At 38.7% G+C, this 20,246-nt stretch overlaps 1 protein-coding gene and 1 long non-coding RNA gene across 8 annotated transcripts in view; one reads left to right on the top strand and one right to left on the bottom strand.

The window, feature by feature from the left end:
• Positions 1–20,246, top strand: part of NOL4 (nucleolar protein 4) — a 132,259-nt gene that overhangs the window by 21,433 nt on the left and 90,580 nt on the right. The gene's annotated exons all lie outside the window — the stretch shown is intronic.
• Positions 6,761–11,796, bottom strand: LOC148126375 (uncharacterized). Its single transcript, XR_015743191.1, has 4 exons — positions 11,504–11,796; positions 10,344–10,542; positions 9,000–9,326; positions 6,761–8,020 (listed from the first exon to the last, which is right to left on the bottom strand). It is a non-coding gene; the product is annotated as an uncharacterized LOC148126375 (long non-coding RNA).

Genomic DNA, 20,246 nt, shown 5'->3' with positions numbered 1-20,246 from the left:
ATCATGCCAGTTTGACTGGTCTATTAGATACTGTAGTATCTTCTCATTAAGTCGTGGCTTTGGGATACAGTTTTTTTATATATAATGACCTATTGCTTGTCAAGGGACTCAATGCTATATTGGTGGTAGCTATCACAAAAAGAGTAAAATATTAATTTATTTTATTTATGTTTTATGAGGGGTACTTTCTGAGCTTGGTTGTTTTGTTGCAGATGTTTCATTGCCCAAACTAAGTAATATAATCTAAGTTATATAATCTATAATCTAATCTCCTTAAAACTAAGTAAGGAGTGGAGTTTGCTCTTAGTTTGTATTACTTATAGTTAATTGTTGATATTATTTTATTTAGTTATATTATTATTTATTCTTCATTATTACAATTAACTATTGGTTGTTTCAATTTATCTATATTTACCATGGTGTCAGGCACAAGCAATAAAAACCACTTGTGAATGGTCTGAAGCAGAAGCTTTATTGTTAGTCACATATGTTACAAGAATCTTGCCAGACTGACTGCATTCCCTTGGGAACAATTAGATAAAGCTTTAGGGATTCTGAGGGAGATCAGGCCTGTGCCGATTTCTGCAGTTGGAAGGACACTAAGTTTGACCAGTTCTTAGATTCTACCACATCTGTTTTAACAATTACAGATGTTTTGTTGATTGTTTTGTAAACTGCTGTGACTAAAGATTGATACATAAATACACTTCACTTCCCACTTCACTTCCTGGATGTTAAGTTCCACCTGTCCTTAACACATTGGATGCAGCACCTTGGGGGACAAATTATATTTATTTGTATCCCACCTTCAATATGTTTTATAAACAACTCAAGGCAGTGAAAATATCCAACACATTTTCCTCCTCCTATTTTCCTCATAATAACAACCTTGTGAAGTGAGTTGGGCTGAGAAAGTGACTGGCCCAAGCAGTGGTGATGGGGATAATGATAGCAGAATGCCCATAGGAGGCTTTAGCGTGGTCTAGTTGTTCCTTAAGAAGACATGAAACACCATGAATCTTGAAGCACCTGGACTTTCTAGGATGAGTAAGGGCCAGGAATATTTGGAAAAAAGTGAAAAGCAACTACAGGCAATGCTGGTGAGATGCAGGAATGTACAACTGAGGAGAGACATGTGAAGACAGACTACCCCATTGCTTGCAAGCAGCACCAGGCTGGAAAAAACTGTGCCACTAGAATCAGAGTTTTGAAAGTGTGGATGTCTCACCAGCTCCAGCTTTCAGATATGAAAATTGAAATGGAGAAGGAAGCAGCAACTATTGTGGTGGAAGAGACAAATATAACCATGCAGAGAGTATGGAACACCTTCCCTGTGTTTCATTCTGAGTCAGAAGGAAGGAGTGGTGATGATTCTTCCATACACATAGAGGGAAAAGGAAGTCATCCCTATAAGGCAGACCAGACTAAGAAATTGTGCCAAAAAGTCAGGAGTCAGGACTACTTTTATTGTAAAAGTTCTAGTAATAGAATCTTTCAAGTCTGAATGTGTCCTCTCCCGGTCACCTAATCTTCAATTGCAATAGAGAGGATTTTTAAAGAAGTTTTCTAATTAATTTTTTTGGCCTGGGCTCGAGACTCACTTTTCTAACTATTGCTTTGGTAATGGCCCTTCCTCCTGTTCTTCAAGGCCATCCCCTATACTTCTCTATGGAGGTGGTATGGTCATTACACTGAAAGTATGCAAAAACAATGGAATACAAGCGGTCTATATAACATTGATAAAGGGTGCAGTCACTAATTGCTCTAGTCTAGTTCAACAAGAATATGAGATTTTCATTTGTTTGCAAACTTTATAGTCAGCCAGTTCATATATTTTGGTGGTTCATCGAGGTGATGCACAATTCAGCTCCACTTCTGCAGTAATAGGACAGTATTAGTGTGCATTGTATAAACTGCTGCTCATTGGTCTTCTGGCCACTCCCTGAAATAGTTGTTGTTTTTCCTCAATTTTTGGGGTGGGATTCACTTTTTTCCTTTTGTTTAATTCATGCACATTTCTGACTCTTTTCTCTACCCATATTTTTCTTTCCAAGCAATCAAACATGAACATTTGACTTAAAATACAGAGTAAGTTAATGGTCAATGAGAAAATCAAATAGATAGACAGACACAGACTGGAATTTTGTAGTTCTGGAAATATAATTAGAACAGAAAAAGAAATTATTGATTGCCATGCTTGAATTTCTCACTTCCTTATATTCATAAAAGTAAAATTATTATAAAGATTATGGCTGTATTTCCAAGTGGAACTAATCATACAGAAATAGCCCTTTAGTTTAGTTTATAGAAACTAAACAAGACTGTGTAAAATGAGGGATTTCACTCATTGACATAAAATGGTAAGCTGATATGGTTGAAGTAGAAGTGAAATAAATTAGGCAGACTAACTTTTTTAAATCTAATGTCTTCCAAATTAGTATCTCAGAAATGTAGCACACCAAGAAGCGAAGAAGCTGGGCAGTCTGCTGTGGCTCATTAAGAAATGGCATTTCTTAAACTAATATAATGCCATTTCTTAAACTAATATATAATCCAATATTTCCAGAAAATGACAGATGCTTAATCAGTGATTGGTGGGTAGGGACAATGAAAGAAAAATGAACTATGCAAATTTTCTCCATTAAAATATTTCACTTGGTTATTTTCTTTCAATATTTCACTTTTCAGTATCTGTACTATTTTTGCTATCTATTTATATAAAGGAACCATATGTTTATAATAACAGTTCATATCAAAAAAATATTCCTGATAGTGATAGGAATAGGCTCATATTATGTTTAAGAAATAAAATATCACAATCAGATGTGGTCAAGATCATTCATACTTCGTTTTTAATTGAAAGAGTCAGTCTGGTGTAATGACTAATGCACCAGGCTAGAAAATGGGAGACTGTGACTTCAAGTCCCGGCTTAGCCATGAAAGCCAGCTGGGTCAGTCACTTTTTTAGCCCAATCCACCTCACGTGGTTGTTGTAGGGAAAATAGGAGAAGGGACTATTGTGTATGTTCTCTGCCTTGTGTTATTTATAAAAACAATAAATGCTAGATATAAATAAACTGTTAGTTTCTTGGAGTAATGATACAATAATATTATTTGGCACATGCATTATCCTCTGAAAGTTCAGAGATAGGTTTGTGATAGAATATAAATATTGTTGCAAAGTAGCAGCTACTAAACAAAAGAATTCAAGCTAAATCTGATTCTCACTGTTCTAGGATATGAAATATGTGATTCCCTTTTATTTAAACTAATCCACTTAATACAGATTATTTAACCTGATAGAATCGATGTAACTAATATAATTTCTTTGGGTACTATGATTTTTCTGAATGCTTGCTGGAATTACATTATTTGGCTCCAGAAGAAATGAGCCTGCTGCTTGTAGTATTCTGAACAATAAATATTATATGGGTCACTACAGTGACACTGAAATTAATCAGACAAGAAATACTGAGCAGTTGCTTTCTTAGAGCAGGTATTCTGTGAGTCCCTGAAGAAAATAATTCATTTAAAAGAAACTTTTTGTTTGCATAGTGATTGCACTGGCACTTAAGTTCCAAGAACAAAATAGTATCTTAATTTTGCTAAAATCCTTTATATGATTAAACTGCAGTATACTTCATGGATATAGTGCTTGATATTTGTTATTTAAGGACTTGTCAGATTTCAAACCAGGCTCAGCAATAAATGTTCACTCTCCAGAAGCTTAATCCCATATTCAGAGATTTATTTCCAGGAGCAGCTGAGTTGCATTATTGCAGACACAGTAGAGGTCATATATATGCAGGATATCTGTTTCCTAAAATTAAGCCCTATATCTAGATTTTTTAACCTGGCTTTTTCAGGTCAACAAAAATTTGACTCTTGTCTTCCCATTTGTTACATAATGGACATATCTAGCTGGAAAACCTCTGATTCCTGATTGGCAGCTCAAACCTTAGAGAGCTGTTCATTATATTTGTTAGTGGACAGTATAGTGCCGTGATAGCAAACCTATGGTATGTGTACCACAAGGGGCAAGCAGAGCCCTCTCTGTGGGCATGCAAGCCATTGTTGCCCCAGCACAGCTCCACCATGCATGCACGTGCACCTCCTGCTGGCCAGCTGATTTTTGGGTCTCTACTGTGCATGTGTGGGGGAAGGACGCATGCAGGAGATGTGTACACATGTGCAGGGGAGCAGGGAGAGCACGGGAGGTCTTGTGCGCATGCATGGAGGCTGGGGGGAGCACCGGGGCGGTGGTGTGGCCCTCCTGCACTCGTTTTGGGCCTAGTAGGCCTCCCTGAAGCCTCCTGGGAGCAAAAACAGGCTATTAAGCCCAAAACAGGGTGCAGGGGAGTGTCTCACATGCATGTGCAAAGAGTGGAGGGAGCATGGGTAGTCACACGTGCATGAGTGGGGGAGCTGGGGGTTGCACAGGCATGCACAGGGGGGCAGGGTGAGCAGGAGGGGGTCGTGTGCACATTGCATTATGGGTGCAGGCATGCACGCTCTCTCACATGTGCACACTTTCGGTACGTGATGGCAAAAAGGTTAGGCATCATTGGTATAGTGCATACCACTGTACTACATATCAAGTGAACTGCCTGAGTCAAATCCATCTTCTTCAATGTTTTATCACTGTCTTCTCCAATTTAGAATATTCCACATCTGTGAGGCTATAAGTAATTTGACTGAACTCTGACAACTGAAGGCTATGCTGATGTGAATTATGGATCACAAGGTGTTGCTCAACCTTCCTAGACGAGGATGGTGAATCTGACATGTAGTTTTTCATTAATACTTCGAAAACTATTCCAATGCAAATATTTCTTTTCAACAAATGTACGTTAATCATGGCTAAGTGCATGCTTCTCTATAGTGTAATGCCTGCAAAGCTAAATCAGTTTTCTTTCATTCAGCAGTTCTTCACTGCAGAATAAAGGAAGACATTAAAGATGTGGGCACAATCTAGTCTGTTAAGATCTACTGAGTCATATTAATTTCAGTGGGAAAAAATTAGGAAGATATAGTTCACATGCTATTAGAAGTCTTGAAAGATCAGGTTAGGACATGCTATCTTGGAGAAAATCTACTTATGTGGTTGCTAAAAGTAAGCCTTGACTTAATAATCAAAACTCAAATTCCCCCAGTAAAAATCAATAGGATTTCATAATTGCACAAGGAATTTGAAATTTACTCTCCCTTCCCCCGCAAAAAATGAAGATACAAAGGTATAATACTAAGATTATCAATGATTAATTTTAGCTCCAGATTTTATACTACTATTTTAAAACTGCTTATATATATATACATGAGGTTTAATGTTTTACAGTTTTTTTTACTTGCAATTGGATTGAAAAAAAAAGCCTGCACTTATGACTATTATCAATGTAGTGAAAAAATGCTGAATGATAGCTAATGATAATCTGTCTAAATTAAAAATATTTACCATTTAAAGAAGTTTCATGGAAAGCATTATTTTTATATATTGTGATACTCATACATTTTATGGCTCCATACAGCTCCCACCACCATTACTGATTCCATCAGTCTGTATTTTTCTTAGTCACTGTTTATTATATCCTAATCATTAGGACCTAATGCATATCTATGAACTATATTGGGAAAAGTCTTCCATTCTCTTGTACAAAAGTTCAGGGAACTTGTACTTTTGCCATCCTCTCCCAGTTCATTTGATTCAAGTGATTAATTTTTAAAAAGTAATATGAATTATATTCATGTATAATTATAATTATCTCTAGCTGTGATAGTTTATCCTAAGCTTATTAATGTTACATAATTACATGTAGATAATTATTCTTTAATAGAAACCAAGTGCTAGGATACAAACCGTAGGATCTTTCTTTCGCAGTAACAGAATAGCAGAGTTGGCAGGGACCTTGGAGGTCTTCTAGTCCAACCCCTGCATAATCAGGTGATCCTATACCATTCTGGACAAATGGCTGTCCAATCTCTTCTTAAACACCTCCAGCGATAGCGCACCCACAACTTTTGAAGGCAATCTGTTCTATTGGTTAATTGTTCTAAGTGTCAGGAAATATCTCCTTAGTTCTAGGTTGCTTCTCTCCTTGATTAGTTTCCATCCATTGTTTCTTGTTCTGCTTTCTGGTGCTTTGGAAAATAGATTCAGTCCCCTCTTCTTTGTAGCAGCCCCTCAAATATTGGAACACCACTATCATGTCACCTCTGCATCTTCTTTTCACTAGATTAGACATACCCAATTCCTACAACCATTCTTCATATGTTTTAACTTCCAGCTCCCTAATCTTCTGTTGCTCTTTTCTTCACTCTTTCCAGACTCTTTACATTTTTATAATATGGTGATCAAAACTGGGTGCAGTATTCAGAGTGTGGTCTTACAAAGGCTTTATAAAGTGATACTAATGCTTCACATGATCTTGATTCACATGGTCTCGATACTACCCCTCTGTTAATGCAGTCTAGGACTGCATTGACTTATTTGGCTTCAGCAACACACTACTGCTTCATATTTCAATGATTATCCATTTGGACTCCGAGATCCTTTTAACAGTTACTACTATTGAGCCGGTACCATCTATTCAATGTACCTGTGCATTTGTTTTTTCTTGCCTGTATGTAGAACCTTATTTTTGTCACCATTGATTTTCATTTTGCTAGAGAGGCCCGAGTATTTAAGTCTATCAAGATGCTTCTGGATCTTGAGCCTATCTTCTGGGGTGTTGGCTGTGAGGCAAGGCACAGAGGCAGCACAGCTGATAGTTCACTTCACTGCTTTATTGTTCCAACTTTCCCCCAAACGCTCCCACGTTATGGAAATGGTAATGGTTTCAAGAAGCAAAGGAACACAGCAATTAATCCAGAAAGCAAGAAATAAAGCAAGAAGTCCAGGAAATGCCAAATGTCAGCAATGGCACACAAAACTCCATGAAATTCAGCATTTGTTCCTAACAAATGCCCCTCCCCACAATGTCTCCTTAACTCTCAATCCCAGGTGTGTCTTGTGAAGAGGGGTGGGGCACTTTCTTCCAGAATCATCCGGTTGGGCTGAGTCATCTGGTTGCGCCTCCTCTCTGTACTTGGGGATCAAGAGGGAGCGGTTCTTGCTCATTGCCTGAGTTCCTTTGTTCATCATTTCCACTGCCTACCCTCTGTTGATCGTCCTAGCCCCATTCCTCCCAGCTAGCAAGCCATCTCACTCCTGAGGGGCCCTGGCCTGCCTCCTCCCCACGTTCCTCTGAAGCCAACGAAGCCACCTCCTTGGTCTCCCCTGGCTCCAGCTCCACAGATTCAGGCTCCTACCAGGGACATTACAGTTGGCTATTCTTGCCAGCTTGGTGTTGCAAATGTGATGAGTTCCCCTTCTAGTCCCTATTTAAATCATTTATGAAGATACTGAAGAATACTGGGCCTAAGACAGAGCTTTGGGGCATCCCACTGCTTACTTCCCTCCAGTCACTAAACTGTTGTAAGTTGAGGGCTATCTGTAGTTCCATTAAGCACTACACACTGAGTGCAGTTAGTTGGCCAATTACAAATCTATCTGGTGGTGATGCTTGTATATCCCATATTTTTCTGACTAAGAAGTATGTTATGGTCTACTTTATCAAATGCCTAAAAAAATTTAAATTTTGGATTGAAAATTAAATTATTTTGTCACAATTTCACACACTAAATTATTTGCCATTTCAAGCTAAGCTTTCAATGAGAACTGTAGGATTCAAAATCTAAAGTAATATAAAGTAAAATCACAAGATCATAAAGTCCAGACTGCCTACAGCCATCTGTTACAATATTTCATTTTTCTGTGATGAATATTCACATGACTTAAGAAAACTAAAGGAAAATAATCATTGATTTAGTTACATGTTAGTGATTTAGGCTGGAACCAGAAAAAAGAGGATGTTGAAAGACTGATAGATATTGACATTGTTCAATGTGCTTACAATAATTTCTACTGCCATGGTATAAGCTCAGATAAAAGAGAATACTTGGCTTCTGATGTATTTCATTAATCCTGTAAATAAAGATTGATAGTGAAATTGGCCAGCAAAGGCAAAATAACACTTTTATAGCTGTAACACTTTTATATTTATTAAAATTGAAGCCAAATACTACTTAAATGTGCTAAATAAAGCTACCTCCCCCAATGTGGAACCCCCAAGATATGTTACCATAGAACTGCACTACTCCAAATTTCAGGCATACTACTCAGTTCCATGTAATCTTATTAAACTTGGAAGGCACTAAATTGGGAAAGGCTGAAATAAATAACTTATTTTAATGTAATCATCTATGCGGCTACCAAAATTACATCTGAAATGAAGCAAAATTATTTCCCCACAGACCACTTTAGGGATATAACTTTGTTTCAAAACAACTTCATTGTAGATTTAAAGAATGTTAAATAAATTATATCAGATTATATCAGATTATTTATGCTTCTACATTTGCTCAAGCTAAAATTCATAAAAATAAGGAAACATATTTTAACATTCTGGTTGCAACACTAATCTATAGTTTGGCATTACATGAAAAGCCTGGCCTTCTATTTCTTTTTCTGAAACAAATGCAACATCTATTTCTACTTTCAACTAATTGTAGTATGTAATTAGGTCCAAATCTGGTTACTTTTAATTAGAGTTTATCAAAATATGCTAGGAACAGGAATGATTATTTATACACCTAGACAAAACATAGTTCCAGGTTTCTCTTGATGTTGATGAAATGGCAAATTGTAATTGGCTGAAAATAGTTTCTTGTCATTCTTTTCTTTTAGCCATAAAAAGGAAAAAGTGAATTGCATGAACAAAATACTTGAGTCCATCAAATTACATTAACGTGTATTGTTGCTTTTGAGCACAAAACTGAAATCAGTGATAAAGCTCTCCCACTGCATCTTCCACATTTGATCTGTGAACTAACACCAGAAAGATGAATAATCTAGATTATGCTGGCAGAGCTACTAGCAATTTCTTAAACATGAAAATACTCACCTAAACTGAATAGATCTTCTTATGCAGATTAATTTGAAGGCCATCTGCCTGGTTTCAAAATTAATCTAATTTAAAAATTGGCCCTAATCTAGTCTCCACTTTGGACAGCTGAAGCACAGCTGTTCTGAAGAAATCAGTTGCTTTCTCTCACGGCCTTTCCTTTTTCATCTTCAGTTTGAGGTCTATATTGGAACAGTTTCAAGAAAGTACTTGCTGATGTGAAAGTATGAGGGAAGTACCCTCTCCTTTTTCCTTTCTTGTACGCTTCTTACACCTGGTTCTCTCCCAGGTCTCCAAGGTACAATCTCTAAGAAATTAGAGTGAGATCTAACCAAAGGAAGAGAGGCCAAATTAATAAGCTTTGAAAGAGTTGAATCAGACAGATAGAAATGAGTATGAACAGATGTGATTTTTATAACATGGATTTTACACTTCTGATTTAACTTAGTATAGGTAGTCATTGCGTAATGACTATTGGAAGTTACAGTGGGCTCTATAAAAGCTACTTACAATTCCTTCTCAAAAATACTACTGCTATACCACCTCCAACAGCCACATGTTCACATATTGGGCGTTTGTCAACCGGCTCAAATTTACAGCCAGTTTCAGCATTCTGCAGACATGTGTACATCATTTGTGACATTTTTTACTGGTTTTGATGGTTTCAGGCATTTTTTCCCCAGTTTCTGGCCAAAGAATGCCAATGGGGGTATATGGAGTTGTTTAATGACCGTGTAACAACTATAGTACTATTCACTTAGCAACTATGGTAATTCACTTTACAACTGTCATAAAAATGTAAAATCAAGTCATGTGGCAACCCATTTAATGACAGGGTTAAATTGTTAAGTGAGGACTACCTATTAATATTATGTTTCATATAATAAACAATCTTTTTTAAATGGAAAAGTTTAAAGAAAATTATTAAAAGCCACTATAAATTCTGTTTTGCTTTACTCTAGAGAAGCGAACAGAAAAGAATAATTAATATTTGTCTGACAATGATGCTTTCTTGTTTCTCTAAAATGCTTGATGCAATCTTTTTAGAACACTGATGATTCTATAGAAAAAATATATACACATTTTTCTCTATACTGGCTAAATTATGCACAAAAATAGAAAATATATATTGCAGATACACACATTTTATCATTAACTTGAGACATAGTTTTATATAAATCTTCCTACACTGATTAAGCAACTGCCCATCATCTCCCAGGTGGGAAACCATATGGTACAATAAACAACCCATGCAAGGCTTTTCAAGATTATACTAATTTTTTGTTGGATGTCTAATTTCATATAATTACTGCTTAAAAAACATATTCATCTCCTGTATCTTACCTGGTCTAGTTATAACTCCTGGAAAACAACATGAGAAGATATTCTCACACATTCTCACACATACATGGAGGGAGCGGGGGAGACCGGAGACAACAGGATGAATTGAAGAGCTTACTGTTAACAGCTTAGAACAGGGCCATATGCCACATTTGACTGCTCCAGTAGTTTGTCCCAGCCAGTCTGTCCACTCTAAGCTTCTCTGGAGTTTTGGCAAAAGAAGGAAGAATTGCAGAAAATAGAGTCAAGAATGGAGCTGTCTCAAATATATCAAATGTGCACTGCAGTGAATGAAAATGGTAATAGCTCTTTCAGAACTGTGGAAATTAGGCATGGTCTGGCATAAACACCATGCAAAAAGAAATATCTTTAATATCAGCTGCAATCCCATGCAAATTTGCTTAGCTGGAAGCCCTGTTCATTTTGGTATCTTCTGGAGAAAAAAATTAATAAAAGCATAACTTTACGGGGTGGGGTGGGGGAAACTGTCCATGTCAGGGGTTCATTTATATATTACATAAGTATTCCCATCCACACCAAAATATGGTGAGGCTGCCTTTCAGGCACACTCTTTAATACAACGTCTTCTTCCTGCCAATCCACTCAACCTCATACATTTGGCATAAAGATGGAGCTCTCCCCTCCAGGAGCAAAGCCAGTGTCGGTATTAAGGTTCCCCTACTTTTGAACCTGATTCTGTCGACTGCAACCTCCCTCTTCCTATTATGAACAGAACAGCCAGGCCGGCTGGGGGAAAGGGAAGAGAGGGAGGAGAGGCGCTCCTAATCTAAATGCTCACTAGCCCCCACTCCTTTCCTTGGGCATCTCTCCCTGTGCAACAAGGCAAGCCGGATTGTTGGACTGGGTCACTCACCGCCAGTTAGGCGAGCGACGTTCTATAGCCGGGAGGGGTGGGGGAGATTGGAGATTGGGTGGGTTTGGAGGAAAGAAGAAGATGCCGCGGCTGCTTGGAGAGCTGCTTCTCTTTCGCGCAGTATCCGCGCGAATTAATTTGTGCCGGGCCACCATTTGCCTCTGGGCGCGATCGGGAGACTGCCGCCCCCCTCCAGCCCCCCTCCCGCCTCGGGCAGGGGGAACCATCTCTTTTCCCCTCGCCTTTCCCATCCCTTCCGCTTTCTGTTCCTATAGAAACCCTGAAATACCTCCAAGAAACCTTGGCTGGGCTGCGAAGCTCCTCTCCGGATTGGTAGAAGGTGGGGGCGAGGGGAAGGGAGCGGCGTATCGCGGGGAGCGCACCATGCTGGGGCAGACCCGGCAGCAGCGGTAGCAGCGGCAGCAGGAGGGAAGGCGCGCCCCCCCCCTCCCCCGCACCCGAGTTCCCATGGAGACTGGCTCTGCGAGTTGCAGAAGCCAGCTGAGCAGCACCTGTATGGGCCGCTCGCCTCGGGGAAGAGACTCCGCGGCTGACAGGAAGCACACCCACTCAGCCCTGCAGGACCGCGCCACGTACCGTCACGCTGCCACCTCCGGCTCAGCTCTGTCCTCTCTCCCCCACATGAGGATAGGTGATGTTGACTCAGAGAGAGAGGGGATGGTTCTGCAAGTAAGCAAGCTGGCAGAACGGATCTCCACGAACATTCACATTTGCTGACTGTGTGAGCTCCATTACCCGTGGAAGGGTGGGAGACAGAAACCCCAAATGTCTGCTTTGCCTAGTTCTCATTTTTCACATATCTCTGTAGCAGATTTTTTTTAAAAAAATATTTTTATTAAAAGAAAAAAAATACATCATATTAAAAAAAACAAATAGGAGAAAGAAAAACAGACACGAATAAAAGAAAAAGAGAAAGCTATCAAAAGGGAAAGGGGAAAAAAAATCTAAGGAAGCAACTTCCTGTCTTTGTGGTACTTACATAGTTCTGTGGGCAGAATTAACTTGTATGTAATGCTGATGCTTTTTCCTCGATGAACATACCTCATGTATAAGGAATATCAAGTGCTGAGAAGAAAGGCAAGGAGTGCATGGTTATCTTCATGCTCCCTTGGTGAAGCATTGGGCCAATTTCTCTTCAAAGCCAGTCTTGGATCTGAGTTCCATTCAGGTGTGTTTCAGGCAAGATGAGTTCCACACAAAGAATAGGCTTCACGACCTTGATACTAGCCCTCTTCCTAATTCCATATATTAACGTCAGAACATAGGCCTATATCATGCACAGCTTTTCCTTTTTCTCACATCATTGTTCATATACTTGGAGATTGGAAGTCTTCCATGCAATGTTGCAGATTGGGTCTGCAGTGAGGTCCTGCCATTTCTGCATATACAATTTCAAGTTGGCTATGCATGGAGTCCTCTTCCAATGAAAAAAAGGATTATGGGTTTGGTCTGATATTGCAAAGACGCAATAGTTAAACTTTGTTAGTGTAATCATGATCTCCTGTCCTGTGAACACAATTTTATGATATTACAGACAATATGATGGATTATGACTTTTCATGATTTTCACTCTAGAATAGTGTAATATTATATATATGATTATAAGCAGCACCTATAGGTTTCTGTATTGAATGTATGACCATTAATATACACTGTTCAAAAAAATAAAGGGAACAAAAAAATAAGACATCCTAGATCTGAATGAATTAAATATTCTTATTAAATACTTTGTTAATTACATAGTTGAATGTGCTTACAACAAAATCACATAAAAATTATCAATGGAAATCAAATTTAGCAACCCATAGAGGTCTGGATTTGGAGTTACACTCAAAATTAAAGTGGAAATAAACACTACAGGCTGATCCAACTTTGATGTAATGTCCTTAAAACAAGTCAAAATGAGGCTCAGTAGTGCATGTGGCCTCCACGTGCCTGTATGACCTCCCTACAACGCCTGGGCATGCTCCTGATGAGGTGGCGGATGGTCTCCTGAGGGATCTCCTCCCACACCTGGACCAAAGCATCCCCCAACTCCTGGACAGTCTGTGGTGCCACATGGCCTTGATGGATGGACCAAGACATGATGTCCCAGATGTGTTCAAGTGGATTCAGGTCTGGGGAACGGGCCGGCCAGTCCATAGCATCAGTGCCTTCATCTTGCAGGAACTGCTGACACACTCCAGCCACATGAGGTCTAGCATTGTCATGCATTAGGAGGAACCCAGGGCCAACCGCACCAGCATATGGTCTCACAAGGGGTCTGAGGATCTCATCTTGGTACCTAATGGCAGTCAGGCTACCACTGGTGAGCACATGCTGTGTGGCCCCCTAAAGAAATGCCACCCCACACCATTACTGACCCACTGCCAAACTGGTCATGCTGGAGGATGTTGCAGGCAGCAGAACATTCTCCACGGCATCTCCAGACCCTGTCACGTCTGTCACATGTGCTCAGTGTGAACCTGCTTTCTTCTGTGAAGAGCACAGGGTGCCAGTGGCCAATTTGCCAATCTTGGTGTTCTCTGGCAAATGCTAAACATCCTGCACGGTGTTGGGCTGTAAGCACAACCCCCACCTGTGGACGTCAGGCCCTCATACCACCCTCATGGAGTCTGTTTCTGATCATTTGAGCAGTCACATGCACATTTGTGGCCCACTGGACGTCATTTTGCAGGGCTCTGGTAGTGCTCCTCCTGTCCCTCCTTGCACAAAGGTGGAGGTAGTGGTCCTGATGCTGGGTTGTTGCCCTCCTACGGCCTCCTCCACGTCTCCTGATGTACTGGCCTGTCTCCTGGTAGCGCCTCCATGCTCTGGACACTACGCTGACAGACACAGCAAACCTTCTTGCCACAGCTCGCATTGATGTGCCATCCTGGATGAGCTAAACTACCTGAGCCACTTGTATGGGTTGTAGACTCCGTCTCATGCTACCACTAGAGTGAAAGCACCGCCAGCATTCAAAAGTGACCAAACCATCAGCCAGAAAGCATAGGAACGGAGAAGTGGTCTGTGGTCACCACCTGCAGAACCACTCCTTTATTGGGGATGTCTTGCTAACTGCCTAGGCTTTCCACCTGTTGTCTATTCCATTTGCACAACAGCATCTGAAATTGATTGTCAGTCAGGGTTGCTACCTAAGTGGACAGTTTGATTTCACAGAAGTGTAATTGACTTGGGAGTTACATTGTGTTATTTAAGTGTTCCCTTTATTTTTTTGAGCAGTGTATATATGAAATTCTGTACAATGTAGCTTGTACAATAAATGGGCTCAATACCACTTTAGATTATTTCTGTCTCCATTCTTCTGCCCCAGGACCATTTCCCCCCTTGAATTCAAGATCTCAAAATAGGTAATTCTAGGCCTAGGTGTATATGCAGCTTATGCTGCAAGTTTGACATATATGTATGATATTTTTAATTCTACCTAGAACCTAATTCCAGAATTTAAAAAAAAGTTTACAGATATTGATGGTAATTTTTTCCCCTCTCTCTCAAACTGATAGTTGGTCTATTCTTAGCTGTTCTTCTGGCTTCTTGTTTTATTTTATTTTATCTTATTTACTTTATTTTATGTCTTTATATGTGGCATTTCACACCCTTTATTGCACCCAGAAGTAACGAATTGCAGCTTGTGGAACATTGATGACACATGGCTTGTAAATATGCCTTTGGTTGCATTTTGGTTTAGCTGTAGCTTCTGGGTGGTTTTCAGGGGCAGCTTCAATATATTACAGTAATCAAATTGTGAGATGACTAGGATATGGGTAACGACATGAAGCGCTTTCTATTCTAACAATGGGCACAACTGACATATAATATAAACCCATGCAATGATCCTCCTGGCTACAGTTGCCTCCTATATTTTGAGCAGTAATTGTAAGTCTAGAAGGACTCTCAAGTTGCATACTACTCTTGAATGGGGAAGTGTCATCTCATCCAACAGCAAGGGTGCAACGTCTTCTAGCACCACACCATATTTCTGCCTTACTTAATTATTGTCTCAAAGTGCTCTCCATCCTCGTCTGGTCTTCGTTATACTTTGAACAGCTCTGTTCAGAAGTACAAAACTGCTGAATCAAACTTGTGTTTCCCAGTCTCCATTTGTCTTTATAAAAATCCACAAATCATCTTCCATTGCCATTGCTGTCTACTCAATTATAGGTAATCCTCAGTCAACATCCACCTACTCAGCAACTGTTGGAAATTGTGATGATGCTGAACAAGTGGTACGTTCAATCTGTCCTCAAGTTTGGGTCATTACAGCAACTCTGCAGTCACATGATTGTGATTTGGGTGCTTGGAAACCAGCTCACATTTATTATGGTTGCAGCATCTTGCAGTCATATAATAACCATTTGTGACCCCCTGCTTGCTTTCTGCAAGAAGAGTCAATGGGAAAACCACAGCACCCCATCCCCCGCCTGCCTTACCTGTACCTGTGTGGCACCACAACACCTCTTCCCAATCCACCTATGTTTGCATGACTCTGCCCAGCTATACTTCATAGCAATCACCTCCTGCTGGCCTGCTCATGTGTCACCTGGAACTTGCAACTTTCTACTGGATTTGGGATTGGCTTTGCTTTTTGGAAGCAACAGGAAGTTGCAAATCATTGTCATGTGAGGGCCTTTCTTAACAATCTATGATCTTTCTTTAATGATGGCAATGGGAACTGCTTTGATTGTCATCACTAAATGATGTGGTCATAGGACATCCCTTTTATAGCTTCATCACTTAACTTTCCTGTACTTGTGTAGTAATTGAGAACTATTTGTGCAATTGCCAGGTTTTTGGCAAATCTCAATATTCTTCCCTAAATTTCTGTCTGAAGCTCCACCATTAATACCAACATGGCATCTGATTGAATTTCTGAACAAAAAAAAATTGTACCACACCATCTGAAACCACTTGTTTCCTATTAGAACTTTTCCTAAGGAAATGTAAACTAAGATTTCCTTCTTTTATCAGCCAACAAAGTACAAACTGTTTTGTTTGGGTGCCTATACATATTCATGGATGTGTGAAGAATAGATAATAAACCATAGTTGAATGCAAGTTCATCATAGTTTGCATTACTTGGAATTATTTTTTAAAAAGTCAATATATATCTGATAATATATACACTCATTTTGTTAAGTGTAAGTATTTCTATACATTTGCTCATACACAAGTCTTGGGATATAATGAAGCACAACTGGGTCATTAGGATTAATTTAGGATGTTTAAAATGAAGCACAAGTGTATTCTACTTTATTAGATCATCTGTTGAAGGATAAAACCAACAGCTGGTGTGTCCTGGTTCATATTAGTATCATATTATGAGACCAATTTCAGGAAGTATTCATAAAATTGCAAAAATGGCTCTTCTGTTTGATGTATGTATCTATGATAATAAAATATTGTCGTGGAGACATTATTCTTGTCTCCATTGAGAATCCATCATGCCTTCTTGGAAAAACTATTTTAAAGGAGATTACCAGAAAAATGGTGACCCACAACACAGGCAGAATTGAACTGAGATTCATCATGCGCATATGGTGAATAAACCTTTATATTAAAAATATCTTATTAGAATAACAATTTTCATGTTATTATAGCCATCACTACTCACTGAATAGGTATAATCTATTGAGATGGGTCCCTTTTTCTTTCTTCAGGTCTGCACCGATCAGATTCCTACCAGCCATTGTTTTGATGTGCGTTATTCCTTTCTTTCAGATTTTAGTGTAGGATTCATAATTGCATCAGTTAAATACTTAATAGCTTCAGGAACAAGAAAAAAAATTTCAGTACCTGTTAGTTTCCAAGAAAATGCACTATAAATTTTGGTAAATATAGAAATGTGTCAAAGGGTTACTTTGCTTCAGTGAAGGTTTGTTAGAAGCTTTGAAGCAGCTTTTATGAAGCAATGCACTTTTTTTCATTTCTGAAAGTAAAGTTTTACACAAACTTTTTAAAACTAAAAATGAGGCTGTTTTGTTTTTATTTTTCCAATAAAATGTCTAGCAGTTCCAATCACCAAAAAAGTCTTATTCTGATATTTCTGAATTATACATGTTATGTTAATTTTTTTTTAAGTACAATAGTAAGCACCAATACAAATTAAACTCAGAAAAAGAGAAAAACTATGTGCAAAGAAATAAAAAAGGAAAAAGGAAAAAGCGCAATAAAGAAAAAACATGTAGAGAAGTAAGTTCCAATCTTCCTCATGTAAAAAAAATTGATAACTCATCACCTCCTACAAAGTTACTAGCAAATATTTCTTCTTCCCACAACTCATCCCTTCTGTATGCAAAACCACAAATCCTTATTTTTTTTTTAGTCCCAGTGTCAGTAAAAAGTCTGTAAAAAGTTACCAGAGCTGAATAAAAACATGTCTTCCTCAGACTAGAAAAACTTTATATTCCTTTCTTTTCATTCATTAATTCATTCGGATGTTGTCTGTCTCTCCCCACTCCCGTTCCCGCCCCCTTCCCACATAAAAAAGCTTTTTTTCCGGGGCTTTAAGAAGCCTTTTTGTAAATTGGAAAATCGTTAAACAGGTCAATGTCTTGTCTTGTCTTTTGTATTTCTCTTTTGATTTCCAAAGCTTTAAACAGCTTCTTTTGTGTATCCACTAAAACGTCCTTATCAGGGTCATCCTCTTGGCTCTTGTCATCCACACTTTTTATTGTCATTTGTATTTCCTATTTGAATTACTTGCCTCTTTTGTAATTCACACTATTTTTAATCCAATATTTTTGATTCCACTATTGCTGTATCAAACAAAATTTGTTTCACATTTGTCATTCCTTTATTAACATCTTTTAGACATAAACTATCCATAGAAGCAGACATCATTACTGATATTTTGGTTACTAATATCTGGTACCATTTGAAGATCTCTTTTAATATTTCAGTTGAATATTTCATGTCATTTTGTAAATCCTAATCCTAAAAATATTTTTTCTGTCATGTCTGGAATTTAATCCCCTTTAGTGTCCAATTTAAATTATAAGATCTCTCATCTCTGTTATGATTTGTGTTAGTCAAAATTTTGGTTCTCAAAAAAGCTGTATATTTTAATAGTTAATTCCAAAATCTTATAGTAAAAGTTTCACTATTCCAAATTTGTCTGGACCTTAGTTCATTTACAACTTTTGTGTTCAAAATCTTTATTTTTTTGCTATTTATTTTAAATTCTCTAAGTTCTTAAATTTATATTTAATTTTTCTTTTGTTCAGGAATAAAGATAAACTCACAAAGTAACTTTTCAGGCATGTCATTCCAAAGTCCTCTAATATGCTTAACATATTTAGGTGGTATTATTATTATTATTATTATTATTATTATTATTATTATTATTATTATTATTATTATTATTACTTTTCTTGTCAAACCACAACATGTGTACAATGAGAGTAGTTGAGCTCCCTTTGTACAACCCCCCAACACAACTCAGAGGACAGAAGTCCCTAGCCCAGCCCCAATCTTATTACACTAAGTAAGCAATTTACAGAAGTGATTGGAAATGGATTTAGCAAACTTTAATGTGATTGGAAATGGATTTAGCAAACTTCCAACCATAGTTGGAAGCTTGATGATTATCCCATTGTCTCCCAGCACTCAGACCTGCTGGACACTGCTATGCTGTGGTCTCCTCATAAGAAGCAGCTGTTTTGAAAGCAGCTTTAGGGAGCAGGTGTCCAGAGTACTTATCCATAGAGGTTCTGAAGAACCAGTGTGCTGTCCTACTCTCTCTCTCTCTCACACACACACACCACAGGTGTAAGGAGTCTTTATTAAAGCTTCTGTGCCTGAATTGGTATTCTCCAGCAATTCCCTATCCTGGTACCAGCTCAGCTCAACTCCACTAGGCAAAAGCAAGTTTCCAAGGCAAAGGCAAATCAACAAGGCAAGCCCACAAGCAAAATTAAACCCTCAGGGCAAAAGCAAGGCCATAAGGCAAGGCAGGGCAAGGCCACAGCTGAAGAGACACAATCTGGAGTTCAAGGCAAGAACGCACAGCAAGGAAACAAACATGTTCCCAGTATCAACACCATCAATAGCCAGCTTCTGATTCAAGAGGGGCAAGGCTGCCTCCTTGCACATAATTGAGCTGACCTTCACTGCTCCTATCTTTTCTCTGCCCTACATGTTCTTAGATCAGTGCCGAAGGCAGTTCCTCTTTCTCATCACTTGCCAGCTGCAGCTGAGTGCTTTCCCCACCTGAAGCCCCAGGACTGTCCTGTTGCAGCTGTGCTTCAGCCAAATCATTCTCAGACAGCTGCTTGAAACCATTGACCATCCCTTTTTCTGATGTGCCTGGGACTGGTTCATCTTCCTGACATCTGGAAAGGTATCTGTGGAAGTTTCCGGGGGAGTCATCACAACCAGTCTACTCACTGATTTGCCACAATCATAGTCTCTGCTCTTCAAGAAGACTTTTTTCTCTCTCACCATTCCTCCATCAGAATTTCCTTCTTCTGAAAGTTGCATGAATTGTCAGACAAGGAATCTGAGGGACACAGAATGGATGATGAGGCAAATTCGTCATCTCTGTCATGAAGTGCCTTGCAAGGAATAGTCTGGTCTCCTTGCTGTTCTTTAATAATTATTGCAAAGACTTAAAATGCTCTTGTGATGGTGATGGCTTACATTATTGTCTTTATATCATTAAAATGGTTAATTAGCTTGTTAATCTATATTGAATGTACAATTATTATTTCATTTGCAGAAGTACTTGAATTCAGATATGAAGCTTTTAAAGGAGCCCCTGCCCTTTACCTTCAATATTAAGATTTTTTAAAAACTTATATGACAGTTACAAAGACAAATGAACATCAAGTAGAATCTGAAATAGGTCAAATACTTTGACAACTTGTCTAAAAATCATCAGCAAAGAAGGCCAGTCTAACATCTCTTGAGAGACCATTCTACATTTGGGAGTTATAGTATAGAGGCCTCAGGCTAATGTATATCTCTTGATGGTGGAACTCTGAACATTTAAGACTGCAAAAGATAAATAC

Source organism: Pseudonaja textilis, chromosome 3, assembly GCF_049901715.1.
Source record: "Pseudonaja textilis isolate UNSWEBS1 chromosome 3, rPseTex1.2, whole genome shotgun sequence".
Classification (NCBI taxonomy): Eukaryota; Metazoa; Chordata; class Lepidosauria; order Squamata; family Elapidae; genus Pseudonaja; species Pseudonaja textilis.
This window is presented reverse-complemented; position numbering and strand designations above follow the sequence as displayed.